The sequence below is a fragment of the Phyllobates terribilis genome, unplaced genomic scaffold (assembly GCF_046119375.1).
Source record: "Phyllobates terribilis strain yellow unplaced genomic scaffold, ASM4611937v1 Scaffold_2__4_contigs__length_985480577, whole genome shotgun sequence".
Classification (NCBI taxonomy): Eukaryota; Metazoa; Chordata; class Amphibia; order Anura; family Dendrobatidae; genus Phyllobates; species Phyllobates terribilis.
The window spans coordinates 846322885-846338810 of record NW_027362762.1 but is presented as its reverse complement, the minus strand read 5'-3'; the positions used below and the strand labels follow the sequence as shown (position 1 = coordinate 846338810).

At 45.5% G+C, this 15926-nt stretch overlaps 1 long non-coding RNA gene across 1 annotated transcript in view; it reads right to left on the bottom strand.

The window, feature by feature from the left end:
• Positions 1–15926, bottom strand: part of LOC141253017 (uncharacterized) — a 37418-nt gene that overhangs the window by 4536 nt on the left and 16956 nt on the right. The gene's annotated exons all lie outside the window — the stretch shown is intronic.

Sequence of the window (15926 nt, the reverse complement as noted above, 5' to 3'; positions counted from 1 at the left end):
ATAGCTCCCTAACAAAAAAAATTTGGTTCCAAAATTGTTCTGATGTAAAGTAGACATGTGGGAAATGTTATTTATTAACTATTTTGTGTGACATATCTCTCTGATTTAAGGGCATGAAAATTTTCCGATTTTTTTAAAAAATAAACGCAAGTCATATCAAAGAAATTTTACCACTATCATGAAGTACAATATGTCACGGAAAAACAATCTCAGAATCAGCAGGATCCGTTGAAGCGTTCCAGAGTAATTACCTCATAAAGTGACAGTGGTCAGAATTGTAAAAATTGGCCTGGTCATTAACATGCAAACCATGTTTGGGTTTAAAGGGGTTAAATATCCAGGATTCAGGTTTATTAACCTTTTAGATGGACCGACAGCTCTGTAGTTGTTCAATAATAAAATTAACCATCAAAAAAACAAATTGCCTAATAATTGTGCACACGCTGTAAGGCCACGGTCACACTCTCAGTATTTGATCAGTATTTCAAATCAGTATTTGTAAGCCAACACCAGGAGAGGAACAATCAGAGAAAAAGTACAGTACAGACCAAAAGTTTGGACACACCTTCTCATTTAAAGAAATTTCTGTATTTTCATGACTATGAAAATTGTACTTTCACACTGAAGGCATCAAAACTATGAATTAACACATGAGGAATTATATACTTAACAAACAAAGTGTGAAACAACTGAAAATATGTCGTATATTCTAGGTTCTTCAAAGTAGCCACCTTTTGCTTTGATGACTGCTTTGCACACTCTTGGCATTCTCTTGATGAGCTTCAAGAGGTAGTCACCGGAAATGGTTTTCACTTCACAGGTGTGCCCTGTCAGGTTTAATAAGTGAGATTTCTTGCCTTATAAATGGGGTTGGGACCATCAGTTGTGTTGTGCAGAAGTCAGGTGGATACACAGCTGATAGTTCTACTGAATAGACTGTTAGAATTTGTACTATGGCAAGAAAAAAGCAGCTAAGTAAAGAAAAACGAGTGGCCATCATTACTTTAAGAAATGAAGGTCAGTCAGTGCGAAAAATTGGGCAAACTTTGAATGTGTCCCCAAGTGCAGTTGCAAAAATCATCAAGTGCTACAAAGAAACTGGCTCACATGAGGACCGCCCCAGGAAAGGAAGACCAAGAGTCACCTCTGCTTCTGAGGATAAGTTTATCCGAGTCACCAGCCTCAGAAATCGCAGGTTAACAGCAGCTCAGATTAGAGACCAGGTCAATGCCACACAGAGTTCTAGCAGCAGACACATGTCTACAACAACTGTTAAGAGGAGACTTTGTGCAGCAGGCCTTCATGGTAAAATAGCTGCTAGGAAACCACTGCTAAGGACAGGCAACAAGCAGAAGAGACTTGTTTGGGCTAAAGAACGCAAGGAATGGACATTAGACCAGTGGAAATCTGTGCTTTGGTCTGATGAGTCCAAATTTGAGATCTTTGGTTCCAACCACCGTGTCTTTGTGCGACGCAGAAAAGGTGAACGGATGAACTCTACATGCCTAGTTTCCACAGTGAAGCATGGAGGAGGAGGTGTGATGGTGTGGGGGTGCTTTGCTGGTGACACTGTTGGGGATTTAATCAAAATTGAAGGCATACTGAACCAGCATGGCTACCACAGCATCTTGCAGCGGCATGCTATTCCATCCGGTTTGCGTTTAGTTGGACCATCATTTATTTTTCAACAGGACAATGACCCCAAACACACCTCCAGGCTGTGCAAGGGCTATTTGACCAAGAAGGAGAGTGATGAGGTGCTACGCCAGATGACCTGGCCTCCACAGTCGCCAGACCTGAACCCAATCGAGATGGTTTGGGGTGAGCTGGACCGCAGAGTGAAGGCAAAAGGGACAACAAGTGCTAAGCATCTCTGGGAACTCCTTCAAGATTGTTGGAAGACCATTTCCGGTGACTGCCTCTTGAAGCTCATCAAGAGAATGCCAAGAGTGTGCAAAGCAGTCATCAAAGCAAAAGGTGGCTACTTTGAAGAACCTAGAATATAAGACTTATTTTCAGTTGTTTCACACTTTTTTGTTAAGTATATAATTTCACATGTGTTAATTCATAGTTTTGATGCCTTCAGTGTGAATGTACAATTTTCAAAGTCATAAAAATACAGAAAAATCTTTAAATGAGGTGTGTCCAAACTTTTGGTCTGTACTGTATAATAGAAGCACATCACCACTTCTGTATTTTTCACCCACTCCTGGTTTTCGCTTACAAATACTGATCAAATACTGATAGTGTGACGGTGGCCTAAGTGTGGAGTGGATGTGTACTTATAATAGGTGCAAGGGTTGCAATCCTTTGCTCCATATCAAAAGACTATTCCTATTTAAGACCTGTGGTCATTGGAGGCCCCATTGGAGATTTTGCATTGGGGCCCAGAAGCTACAAGTTACGCTACTACAGTAGACACCATGAATTGGTAACTCTACAGAGAGTTGTAGTTCTGAAATCCCCTAAGAATAACAATATAGTCTAATTTTGACGATAACCATTAGATATGATAAGGGCCTTTTTATGAGGTGATAATCGCCCAAACAAGAGTTGGAATGATTGATCATTCTTAATTATTGCCCAGTGTGTGGGCAAAACTATGGACGCCCTGAGTTTTTTGAGGAGATTTTTGGAGCAGAAACTGAGCGGAAACTCTCCACATCCTCCTTAAAAATGAAAAGCTTCTCAAAAACTTGAATTTCTGCTAGAATAGCTTAGCAACCCTAAACCCTAAAGGTATATGCATATAACGTCTGTAAGATGCCGACGGAGCCATCGAGGTTTTCCTAGACAAAGCTGCTTTAGGAAAGCTGAGAATGATCATGCTGCTTCTTTTAACTGTTTCACAGTTTTCGAACCCTGAAGTGGTTAACAGAAGTAGCAAAAGACTGAACATGCACAGCAATGTTAGGCCACGGCTCCACTATCAGTATTTGGTCAGTATTCGGTCAGTATTTTTTCTCAGGAGTGGGAGACAAAACCATGTGTAGAACAATCAGACAAAAGGTATAATAGAAGCAAGTCACCAATTCTGCATTTTTGAACCATTCCTGGTTTCGGCTCCCACTCCTGAGAAAAAATACTGACCGAATACTGACCAAATATTGATAGTGGGGCCATGTGCTTAGTTTTATATTGCTGTGCATTATGTTAATTTTTTGTGGCACTTTAAGGCTATATGTCCACAATCAGTAAATAGCAGCGCTTTGGAGGCAGCGTATTTTCGATACATTCAAAGTGCTGCGTCCGATCATGCAGGTAAATCCGCATGTGTCCATTGAACTAATGCGGATTTACCGCACCCTATACATTCTGTTGTGGCAATTTCTGTTGCAGAGACGCTGCAGCTCGTAAAGTCCCGCCACCAGTGAGTTTACGCAGTATCAAATAGAAGCACAATGGACATTGGATATATCCATCCATTGTGCTTCTGCTGTAGAAAGCAGTGTTTTGCAAGCAGCGCAGGTGAGCTGCATCCAAAACGCTGCTATTATGGATCGTGGGAACATAGCCTTAGAATCTTTTCAGAATCTGCTTGAAAAAGACATTGTGTGTATATGCCCTAAGGCTAAGTTCAGACTTTTTGTGACATTTAAAGACAAAGAATTTTTCGAGTGCACACTTTTTGGAGAGTTTGTGAAGATGCTTTTCTTTTCCTGAAGCATTTTCTGAAGTGATTTTTTAAGAGTTTTTTTCCTGAAACCTTTTTTACTTTTTTTGCAGCCTTTTGATCTAATTTGGAGCAGATACATGATCTGCTTCAAGGACGTAACATACATCTTCATTTTTTAGAATCATGCATTTGCAAAGTGGATTTCCTAGAGAAATGGATAGGAAGAGTTTTTGAAGTGCTTTTTCAGGAGGGATTTTGGAGAGGATCCGCTTTAAAAAAAAAACTCCAGAGAGAAACACCATGTGAACATAGCCTGAGGAGACAGTGCAATTTTTGCATGCAGCTTTAGGGCTCTTTCACACGTCAGTGTGTCCAGTACGTGTGGTGACAGTTTCCACACGTACTGGAAACACTGACACACGTAGCCCCATTCAAATGTATGGGTCTGAGAACATCAGTGTATTTCCAAGGACCGTGTGATCCACACGTAGACATGTCCGTTTTTGGGCTGCAGCACGGATCACACGGACCCATTCAAGTCAATGGGTCCGTGTAAGCACGTACCCCACACGGATGCTATCCGTGTGACACGTACTGACGCTTGGGAATCAGTGTACAGTTAGCGCTGTTCCCAAGCGCTGGGTGCTGAACACTGCCTTCATCATTGTCCCCTGCCGGTGCTGCGATCGGCACAAGCTGACATAAAAATCAGTTATCGCCAGCACATCTCACCGAGTAAACTTTCTTCTACCTATTACTATTAATGAAAACTGTAAGGCCTCATTCAGATGTCCATTTTTTTTTCTTACATGTGAAAAAAAATGTCCACTTTCTCCCAGTGTGCTGGATCATATTTTCATCAGTGTTTGGGTCTGTGCATCAGTTTTAAATTGCGTTTATTTTTTCTTGTATTAAAAAAACATACTGATGGAGGTTTCTCAAGTAAGCAAACTTGGCAAACTGTCCGTGACTAGAATACCTTCAATTTGCTGTCCGAGTTTTTCTCGGACCCTTAATAAAAATAATAATAATAGTAATTTTATTTATATAGCGTAGTGATGAGCGAGCACTAAAGTGCTCGGGTGCGCGTTGTCGAGAAAATCGTAATGCTCAGGTGCTCGACCCGAGCAACGAGCCCAATGTAAGTCAATGGGAAACTCAAGACCACCCCAGAGGTCTGGAGGGGGCCTATAAATCGGCCAATTCGATGGAAACAGTCCTCAATTGATATGAGAACAGCATGGGGAAAACCCCTGGAAGCACTTCCAGTTCACTGCTGTGAACAATGTTGTCAGAGTATTACGCCATTTTTATGGACTTACAATAAAACACATGAAAACCAAAATGGATTTTCCTGGAAAAAATGTTAAGGAACTTTCCATGACTTGTATAAAATAAATAATAAAAAACAAAAATGCTCCTCCACACCTTGGGCTATGTTTACACGCACCGTTTTTGATGCATTTTTGCACTTTTGCATAGCTTTCAAGGGTGAAAAATACATTCACCAGTAAATGTAATTGTAACATTTTACTAGCTTATTTGGCCATGTGGTGTGTGAGACATGATCAAACACATCCCGTTTAATTTATGAAGGAGGGACTGTGAAAGTCACAAAGCCTATTTTTACAAGGTCATCAGGTCGTCCTTACTATTGTTAGATGGCCAGCAGTCGTCCCTCACCATTTTTAGAGGGCCATCAGCCGGCTTTGTTGTTCTCATTATTAAGGAGTGGGTCTCCTATACTGTTATTGCATATGCAGTGACTGCTAGGGCTGCCAAAAATTAGGACGCACTCCAATACCCCTTTTAAGAGATGTAGAAGAGGGGCTCATTAAAAACAAATGTTCCTACTATTAAGGAGTGGGTCTCCTATAGTGGTAATGCCCATGCGCTAAGTGTATGGGCTGAAAAACATTTACCCCTGAAGAGTATATATGAACATACTGTATAACATACAGAATGTTAGAGGTTGGCCTCTAAAAATATTTCCTACGGGCATCATAAACATCCTTAAAAAAATGATGTGGGTGTTGCATCATGGTCACCATGGTGATATGGTGGTGGCAGATGAGGAGAAGGAGAAGGAGGAGGACACATAAAATAGATGAAATCCTTAAGCGTATAGTCATGTCTGGGTGTGAAGAGGTGTATGGGAATAAGCCCCCCCTAAAAAAACACTGGATTTGACTTTATGATCCGTTGCTATCATCCGGTGATGTTGAGAAGTCTGGCCCAATCCAGCCCTTTTTCATTTTGATAAGAGTCAGCCTGTCAGCATTTTCAGTTGACAGACGGATGCGTCTATCAGTTATAATGCCCCCGGCGGCACTAAAAACCCGCTCTGACAAAATGCTAGTGGCAGGGCAGGCCAGGACCTCCAACGCATAGAGAGAAAGTTCATGTCACGTGTCCAGCTTGGATATCCAATAGTTATAAGGCACATAGGAATCACGGACGACATTGGTACGGTCGGCAAGGTACTTCTTTGGCATCTTCCAAAACTTTTCCCTCATTGTCAGAGTACCCCGCACATAAGGGCCTGGGCGCTGGAAGGGTCTGAGAAAACTGTCCCAGATCTTTGACAGTGTTCCCCTGCCTCTGCTGCAAGGCTGGCTCCAGGTTTTTCTGGGCCCTGGGCGAAAGAGTCTCAGTGGGCCCCTTTAACACATACCACGATTCATGATGCACAGATACAGCAGAGAAATATATATATATAGTACAATGCAAAGATTTCACTTCTTACATTACATGAGTGATATCTATTGTAAATTCCACAATAGCTCAAAAACCGGCGAATCGCTACACACAGCATAATGGCCCCCATAAAATGCTCCATATGGAATACTGGCCCCCATATAACGCTCCATACAGAATACACAGCAGGAATACAGCGGATCTGCGGAGGCACGGGGAGAGGTTAGTATCCGGCTGCTGGGGCCCTGAGCAGGGCGGTCGCTGGCACCGCTCTCCTCCACCCATAGCTCGGCGGGGTGCCCGACCGCGAGTGGGCATCCCGCCTGCTCAGGGCCCCGGCACTTGCCCGGGTGAACCGGGTGCTGACGCTGGCCCTGCTCTGCTGCATCGTATTTGTGTCTCCCTCGCCTATACTCCTTGGTTGTCCAACAAACTGTGACCTCTGCCGCCAGTGTTTTCAGATGGGAATTTTTTTAATAATTCTACAACAAGGGCATTCTGGTACTGCAACATTTTATTAAACTTCTCCACCACGGCAAGGAGAGGTAGAAAGATCTCCTTGTATCATGGGTCTAGAAGTGTGACCAACCAGTAATTAGTGTTGGTCAAAATGCGTACAACACGAGGGACATGGAAAAGGCAGCGGAACATCAAGTCAGTCATGTCTGCCAGACTGCCAACAGCCAAGACTTCCCTGTCCTGACCAAGACGACGACTGTCCATGCTCTCCTCCTCCTCCTCCTCTTGGTTCTCCCTCTCCTCAGGCCATCAACGCTGAACAGACGGTATGACTGTTGGGTAGTACCATCTGTAGCGCAGGAAAACAGCTCTTGTTCCTCCTCCTCATTATCACCCAATCTGTGTTGAGATGAGGCTGGGCTGTGTGGCATCACCCTGTATAGTTCCTTGCTACATCTCATCGTGATCCGCCTGCAATGCATCCTCTTTAATTGTGAGCAGCGAGCGTTTCAGTAGATAGAGAAGTGGGATGGTGACGCTAATTATGACATCATTGCCGCTCCCCATCTTGGTGGAATCCTCAAAGTTTTGGAAGACGGCACAGATGTCAGACATCCATGCCCACTCATCAGCTCTTATGTGCGGAGGCTGACCTGAATACTGACGAGTGTGTTGAAGCTGGTACTCAACAACTGCCCTCTGCTGCTTACAAATCCTTCCCAACAATTGCAAAGTTGAGTTCCAATGCATGGTGACATTGCACACCAGTCGGTGAGCTGAAAGCTGCAAACGCTGCTGAAGCACGGCGAGGGCGGCGGAAGCTGTAGGTGACTTTCTAAAATGGGCACACACGCGGCATACTTTCACAAGCAGCTCAGGCAGATCTGGGTAGGTTTTGAGAACCACTGAAACACTAGGTTGAGCACATGGGCCAGGCATGGTACGTGTGCGAGGTTGCCAAGCCTCAGAGTCCGGCCACTGTCACACATGACCATGCCTGGCTGTAGGTTCAGCGGTGATAGCCACAGATCTGCCTGCTCTGTTACAGCTGTCAACAACTCTGCAGCGGTGTGCGGTTTGTCACCTAAGCACATTAGCTTCAGCACAGTCTGTTACTGCTTGGACAAGGCAGTGCTGCAGTGCTTCCAGCTAATGTGGTCATTTCGGAGACGGAGGCTGAAGAGGAGGAGGAAAAGATGGAGGAGCTGCAGAATGTGGGGTCATACCTGATAGACCCAGGGCCCGCAATCCTTGGCTTTGGGAGGACGTGTTCCGTCCCAGGGTCCGGCTGGGTCCCGGGTCCACTATATTAACTCAGTGTGCAGTCAGTGAGATGTATCGTCCCTGGCCACAAGCACTTGTCTACGTGTCCATGGTTAGGTGAATCTTCCCAGTAACTGCGTTGGTGAGGGCACGGCTAATGTTCTGGGACACGTGCATGTGTAAAGTGGGGACGGCACACTGGGAGAAATAGTGGCGGCTGGGGACCGAGTACCAAGGGATGGCCACCGCCATGAGGTTGCGGAAAGATTCCGTATCCACAAGCCTAAAAGGCAACATTTCAAATGAAGCATTCGAGAAATGTGGCAGTTTAGTATTGTGGCCTGTGGGACATTGGCTGCGTATTTGCACTTGTGTTCAAAGGACTGGGGTAGGGACAACTGAATGCAGCACTGGAACAAGGACGTGGACGTGGTTGGTGATGGTAGTGGTTGCAAGTGTGCAATGACAGGTGCAGGGCGGGAGGCATCTTCACCTGCGCCATGGACAGGGGATTGGCGTGCACACACAACAGCAGTACAGGCAGTGGTGTCACCCGCAGACACTGTTTTTGGACCCTGGCGTTTGGCACAACTAGTTGGGTGCTTTGCTGTCATGTGCCTGAGCAAGCTGGTGGTGGTCAGACTGGTAGTTTTGCTGCCCCTGCTGATGCTGGCATGGCAGATGTTGCAAGTGGCATTTTTGGGGTTAACTTGAGAGTCTTTAAAAAAGAGCCAGACTCAGGAAGACCTAATAGTTGGACTGGCAACTTCTCTCGTGTTGGTGTTCTGGGGAACAGTTGCCCGCCTTGTGTCTGTGGCCACCCCACTGCTTGTTCCTGCCTTTTGTGGTGCTACGTGTCCCCCCTTCCTGTGCTGCTGTCCTTGCTATGCACGTCACCTTGCCAGGTTGGGTCAGTGACTTCATCGTCCACCACCTTGTCTTCCACGCACGCACCCTGGGCCTCCTCCTGACTTGCTGGCAATTGTGTCTCATCATCATCATCCACCTCTTGTGACAGTAATTGCACTTTCCCACCATCGCCTTCATGTGGACGTGGCTGCTCAAATATTTGGGCATCACTACATGCGATCTCCTCTTGCCCCGCTTGAAGCGGGCCAGGCGAGAGGCCCTAATCTATGAATGGAAAAGTGAACAGCTCTTCGGAGTGTCCAAGTGTGGGATCACTTGTCTCCAGGCACTCGGCATGGTGGGAGGAAGGAGGATCAGGGCGAGGAATATGTGGTCCAGTCTCATGGCTATTGAGACTGGACCGTGTGGAAGACAGGGTGGTGGGGGTGGCAAATTGACTAGAAGCATTAACTGCTATCTAACCAACAACCTTTTCACACTGCTCTGGCTCCAATAGTGGTGTTCCGTGGCCCTGGGACAGGAAGGTAGGGCAACATGATGTGGGTGCTTGTTGTGCTCCCTCAGCAGGCACAATTTCAGCTTGCCCATGGCCTCGGCCTCTGCACCATCACCATCACGTCCACTTCCCAGTCCCTTGCCCATTTTAAGTGGAGTATAATATTTGTCACGTTCCCAAAAATGTCACGATTATTACCGCTGATGACCACGGTTTTAGGCAGTAGCCTAATAGTATGGTATTTGTCAGCGACCAAGTGTGAATAGGTTTGAATAACACACAAGTGGCAGACTTTAAATGGAGTATAATATTTGTCACATTCCCAAAAATGGCAGGATTATTACCGCAGTAATATCAGATCACTTGAGATGATGGACAAGTTTCTTTGCTTCCACAATACAGCAATGCTATTAAAATCAAACAAATCTGGCTGTATGCTGCTAACAAAAAAATGGAGCAGTAAAAACTGTGTATTATATTGCTTTTCAAGCAAATAATCAGGATTAAGAGCAAAAAGAATATTAGCCTTGATATCTAGGGCTATAGATATCAGTAACAGCAGCAGACAGAACATGCAAAAGATCCTATTAATAGACCTTATTCTGTTTTATACACTCTCCACAAACTATGCCTGCCTAACTCCTGCTGTCACCAGGATTGATATGCATCTGGATTACTCCTTAGAAGGACTGTTAGTTTAGATGTACTGTATATTGCTGTGGAATACCTCACTAAATAAACTGCCAATTCTCTCCCTCGCTTAGCAGCACCTCTCCCTACTCTGCCTGTCTGAAGGTTATACTGTAATGAGCATAGGGTCACCGGGTCACATATACACCCGATAACGCTGTGCGGCCAGCCAATCACTGTAATGCCACAACCAACATGGATGCGGCATTACAGTGACTGGAAGGCAATCCCTGCATGTTTATTCGCTGTCTAAACAGCACCAAACATGCGGGGCGGGGACTCGAGCTCCCGCCCGAGCATCCAGGAAGTACTCGCCGAGTGTCGACCACCTCGAACAGTGAGATGCTCGGGCGAGTACCGAGCAGTTGCAAGCACCCTGGCTCATCACAAATATAGCGCCAACATATTCTGCAGCATTTTACAATTTAGTGGGGACTTGTACAGACAATAAATTCAATACAAGGTAAGACAGTTTAAACAGTTACATTAGGAGTGAGGGCCCTGCTCACAAGCTTACAATCTACCAGGAAATAGTGGGAACACAATTGATTGAAGAGTGCTTGTTATTTCAGGTCAATTATAATAAATAGGGGTTTTCATATGAAGCTGCATGATCCGGCCATCAGCCAGTATATTTAAGTGCAGTTATCAAAACAAGTGCAGTTATCGTGTGCATGGAGGGTGTGCAGACAGATGAACAGGAGGGAACAGATTCTGAATAATATTTCGAAGGAGGGAACAGAGGAAAGTTAGGTTAGTGATTTGAAGTGATAGACTTGTTTAAAGAGATGGATTTTTAAAGCACACTTAAAAACATGGGGTCTAGGTATCAGTCGGATCATCTGGGGTAGTGCATTCCAGAAGCCTTGTAGACGGAAGTGCGAGGTACGGATTATGGAGGATGTTAGTCTTAGGTCAGTTGCAGAACGGAGGGCACGTGTATGGCAATAGACAGAGATGAGGAAGAAAATATAGGGTGGTGAGCTTTGTGGGTGAGAACGATGAGTTTATATTGTATTCTGTAGCGAATGAGCAACCAGTGCAATGACTGGTACTGGGTGGAGGCATCGGTGAAGCAGCTGGAAAGAAATATGATCCTGGCTGCTCCATTAATGGTGGGTTGGAGAGGGGAGAGTTTGGATAGAGGGAGACCGATCAGAAGGTAGTTACAGTAGTCCAGATGAGAATGAATAAGAGCGACAGTAAGAATTTTAGCAGTTTAGGCTACATGCATACTGTGCATTTTTGGTGCATTTTCGCGGCGTTCGCGGCATTTTTTCCACCCGGAAATGGGCCAAAAACGCTAGGTAATCCGTGTGCCAGCTAACACAATGACAATACTGAAGTGCTGTGCAAATGATCAGGAATTTTCTTTACAGGATTGTTATTACATTTAAATCTGCAGCATGTCAATTCCTTTTGCATTTTTGCAGCGTTTTTCACCCATTGACTTCAATTGAATCAATCAAATTCGCAGCAAAAATGCAGGTATAAAAATATTTGCGGATTTGCTGTGTATTTGACTCAATTCAAGTCAATGAGTCAAAAATGGCGCAAAAACGCACAAAGAATTGACCGCGGAAGACTACTCCTCCCATCATCCTATGGCCACTCCCAGTGATAATACTAGAGTAGGTGCAACTGAGGGGAGAAATAGTCTCTTCAGCCGGCGCCTATACTTAGTGTAACAAAAAAAAAGAAGTTAAAATAAATCTATATTAAAATAAAAAAACACTTTATACTCACCTCCCGCCGTAATCTCGATGTACCACGGCAATCCGATCACCCGGCAGCACTCTATACACTGACAGGAGCATGATAGCTTCCGGCAGTGTATAACGCTGAGCTGCCAAGAGTGAGGTCACTGGAGTTCAATCAGCTGATGATCAGCTGAGAGCTCCGGTGACCTCACTTATGGCACCGGTGCTGCGTCAGTGTTAGAATCTATGTTGTTTTTCTATCAGCCATCTTGTTGGCTGGCTTCTAGTCTTTTCCTCTGGTGCTGGGTGTCTTGGCCACGTGATCTCTTCACTCTTTATTACTCAGCACCTGTCTCCTATTCCTCGCTGGGCATCAGTGTTGTTTCATTTGTTCTCTGGCTAGTTTCCTTGTTAGTTCTTTGTGCTTAGGACAATTGATATCCTGGGACTTCTTGTTCCACCAGTTTTTCTTCCTTTTATCTTCGTTTCTGCAACTTACTTTTCTTTTAGGAGGTCTACTGTATTTGCTCCCAGTCCTTAGATCTTTTAGGGACACCCTTTCCCTTTCCTTCAGGTCTTCGTTTGAGTTCAGTGCAGGAGTGTCGGTGGGGCTTGTCACAAAGAATAGGGCACCCACCCCAGTGTAGGGTTAAGCTGAGTCTCAGTGCAGGGACAGCTTTTCCCTCTTATTCCTTAGTTCTAAGTTGCAGAACATAACAGTCAGTATTTTCTCGCACAACACTGGTGCAGTAAGTGAGGTCACTGGAGCTTATCAACTGATCATCAGCTCAGCGCTATACTCTGACAGGAGTGATTACACTCCATGTCAGTGTAAAGAGTGCTGTCCTCTAGTTCTAAGTTGCAGAACATAACAGTATGTCCAGCCCCGTTTAAAAAAAAAGAAAAAAAGTTGTTTTTTTTCTTCTCCTCTCCTCTTTCTGGGTTTTCTTCAGGATGAGTACCATCCAGGAGCTTGCTCAATGCTTGCAAGGGTTGACTCTGGAGGTTGCCAGCCTTCAGCAGTACGTGAGTAAATCCCCTCAGAACACTATGAAGAACCTAAGGTAGGATTGCCTGAGTGTTTCTTGAAGAAACGACAGGATATTTTTTCATTTAAAAATGCTTGTTTGTTGTATTTTGGGCTCAGACCTACAGTGCTGTGCAAATTAATTGGGACAAAGCCAAAAAAAACCATATTTTTGAATATTTAATAATAAAATGTTATAATGCACTGTTACACACTAATTTTAGTAAGAAATATGTCCTCCTTTAGCAGATATGAGATTTTCAATGTGTTTTGGCATGGATTCTACTAAGTTTTTGCATAAATTCTTCAAGTCTTCATCATGGAACCACACTTGTATGGCACTGTTTATCATGCGTTCTTTGGTTGTACAGTCCATTTTGCCAAGACGTCTCTTCACAATGCTCCACAAATTTTCTATAGGATTTAAATCTGGTGAATTGCCAGGCCAGTCCAGCACTTTTACTTGATTTTCTTCCAGGAATTTCTTCACACACTTGGAATTCTGGCATGGAGAAAAAGTACACTAAACCACTCCTCACAGAAACAAGCTCTCAACTGAAGCTGAGGGGGCAGCTAGCTGTTATTTTCTGACTAAAACCAGTCAAACCACATTTTGTTACTCACGGTTGTACACTCACACCTGTTCAAAGCAGTTAAAACTGGTTTGAATCACTGACTGGTAACCAACTTACGATTTTACTTAAAAAATGCTTTGTCCCAATTAATTTGCACAGCACTGTAGATCTTCTGGGAGTGAACTACAGCGTGTAGGGATTATTATGTCTCTATTGCGCAAAGAACCTCAAATCTGGGCGTTTTCTTTGTCTCCTGATGATCATTGTTTGAGGTCTGTGGAGGCATTTTTGATGCCATGGGTTTGCTGTATGATGATCCTGATCGGGTTACATCAGCTGAGGCAGAGCTCAGTCGTCTCAAACAGGGTTCTCTTGATGCTGAGAGTTATTGCACCCTGTTCAGACGATGGTCTGTAGAGGTCAGGTGGAACAACCCTGCACTCAAGTTTCAGTTTCTGGCTGGCTTGAGTGAAAGGGTTAAAGATTTGCTCATTGCATTCCCTGCACCTGATACTTTGCAAGTTGCCATGCAGTTAGCTATCCATGTGGATAGAAGGTTGAGGGCCAGACAGAATGAGGAGAAGTTTCCCATATTGCTGGAGTCTGTTTCTCACAATAATCCTGCTGACACTGGGGAACCTATGCAGGTGGGGGCAATGATATTCCGTTCCAAGGAGAGGGACAGGAGATTCTCTGAGGGACTTTGCTTGTATTGCGGTAAGGCTGATAATTTTTTAAAGCAATGCGAGGTTCGCTTAAGGAAAGAAAAGAAAATGGTCAGTAGAAATAACACTCCCGTTCGCATTGCGTTTTTACATTCTGCTGGGGTGTTTTTTCCTGGTAATACCACCTGTCAGGGTCGTTTGATTGAGTTTCGGGTAATGGTGGATTGTGGTTCTGCACTTAATTTGATTGATCGATAATTTCTTGAAAAGTGTAAGTTTGGTTCTGAACCCTCTAGGTCCCTCCTTGCACCGCAGCACCGAGGTTCCACCACCCGGATCCATAACAGTTTAATCGGGCCATGGAACCCGGTGGCCCCCAGACCCCCGCAATCTCCGACCTGCACCAGGAGGTCTTACATCAGAGGGCTCAACAGGAGTTGTTCCTGTCCTTCCTGCGGTCTGTTAACTCTCGCCTAGGCGCATTGTTCGATCCGTCTGTGTCTGTCTCTGGTCAAGCAGCGCCTGCTTCTGCGGCACCACAACCTAGTCCTATTATGGCGTCCGGCTATGGACCCCGGCTCTCGGCACCTCCACGTTTTGCTGGCAACCCCGCCTTAGCTCGAGGTTTCATAAACCAGTGCACCCTGCACTTTGAACTCTTGGCACATCAGTTCATCTCCGACCGAGCCAAGGTGGCATTCATCAAGTCCCATCTCACTGGGGAAGCACTGGCATGGCTAAATCCCCTGTAAGAGAGAGGGGATCCCCTGGTGTCCGACCTATCGTCTTTCCTCGCTTCTTTCCGGAAAGTCTTCGATGAACCAGGACGAAAATCCTCTTCAGCCTCCTTTCTGATACGTCTCCGCCAAGAGAGTCTCACCGTGGGCCAATATGCCATACGGTTCCGTACCCTCGCTTCTGAGCTTGCCTGGGACAACGAGGCTCTGGTGTCCGTCTTCTGGGAGGGTCTTTCTGGTCGGATTAAGGACGAGTTAGCCGTTCGGGACATTCCTACCACCCTGGATGACCTGGTGTCACTAGCTACCCGGATTGACATCCGTTTCCAAGAACGTACCAAAGAGACTACCCGGGAGAGAAAGTTTCCTCGCCTTGCTCCTACTTTCCAGAGACCTGCCTCTCAACCAGTCACTCCCCGGGCGCAATCGCCCGAACCTATGCAGATCAACCAGACCAAGATGGTCAAATCTCGCAAAGAGTCACGCCGAGCCGAGGGGAGCTGTTTCTATTGTGGCAGTAAGGAGCACTTCGTCCGTTCCTGCCCGGAGAAGCCGGGAAACTCCAGTGTCTAGGACCGATCGGCGAGGTCGTCCTAGGCAAAAGTAAGCCTTCTCCGTCCCTGACTTTGTCTGTTTCTATCTCTTGGGGAGAGAACCGTCACTTTGAAATTGCTCACCTGGATTCTGTAGCTGCTGGAAACCTCATTTCCCAGTCCCTGGTAGAGAGATATCAGATTCTCACCAAACCTCTGGTTGAACCGTTGTCAGTCGCCTCCGTGGTTGGAAGACTCCTTCCGGTAACCATCCTTCTCGTCACAGAACCTATAACTCTGCAGGTGGGAATGCTGCACTCTGAGAGGATCTCCTTCCATGTGCTGTCCTGGCTTCAGAGACATGAACCCGTGCTGAACTGGCAATGCGGTGAAGTACTCCATTGGGGGCAGGATTGCCATAAGACCGGCCTGGTTCCAGTTCGCCCGGCTCGTCCTCCACCTACCCCGGCTAATTTACCCGGTCTACTGGCACCTTACTGGTCCTATGCAGATGTCTTCGGTAAAAAGGAAGCCGAGACACTGCCACCGCATAGGCCATATGATTGCCCGATCGACCTGGTACCCGGTGCCACTCCAC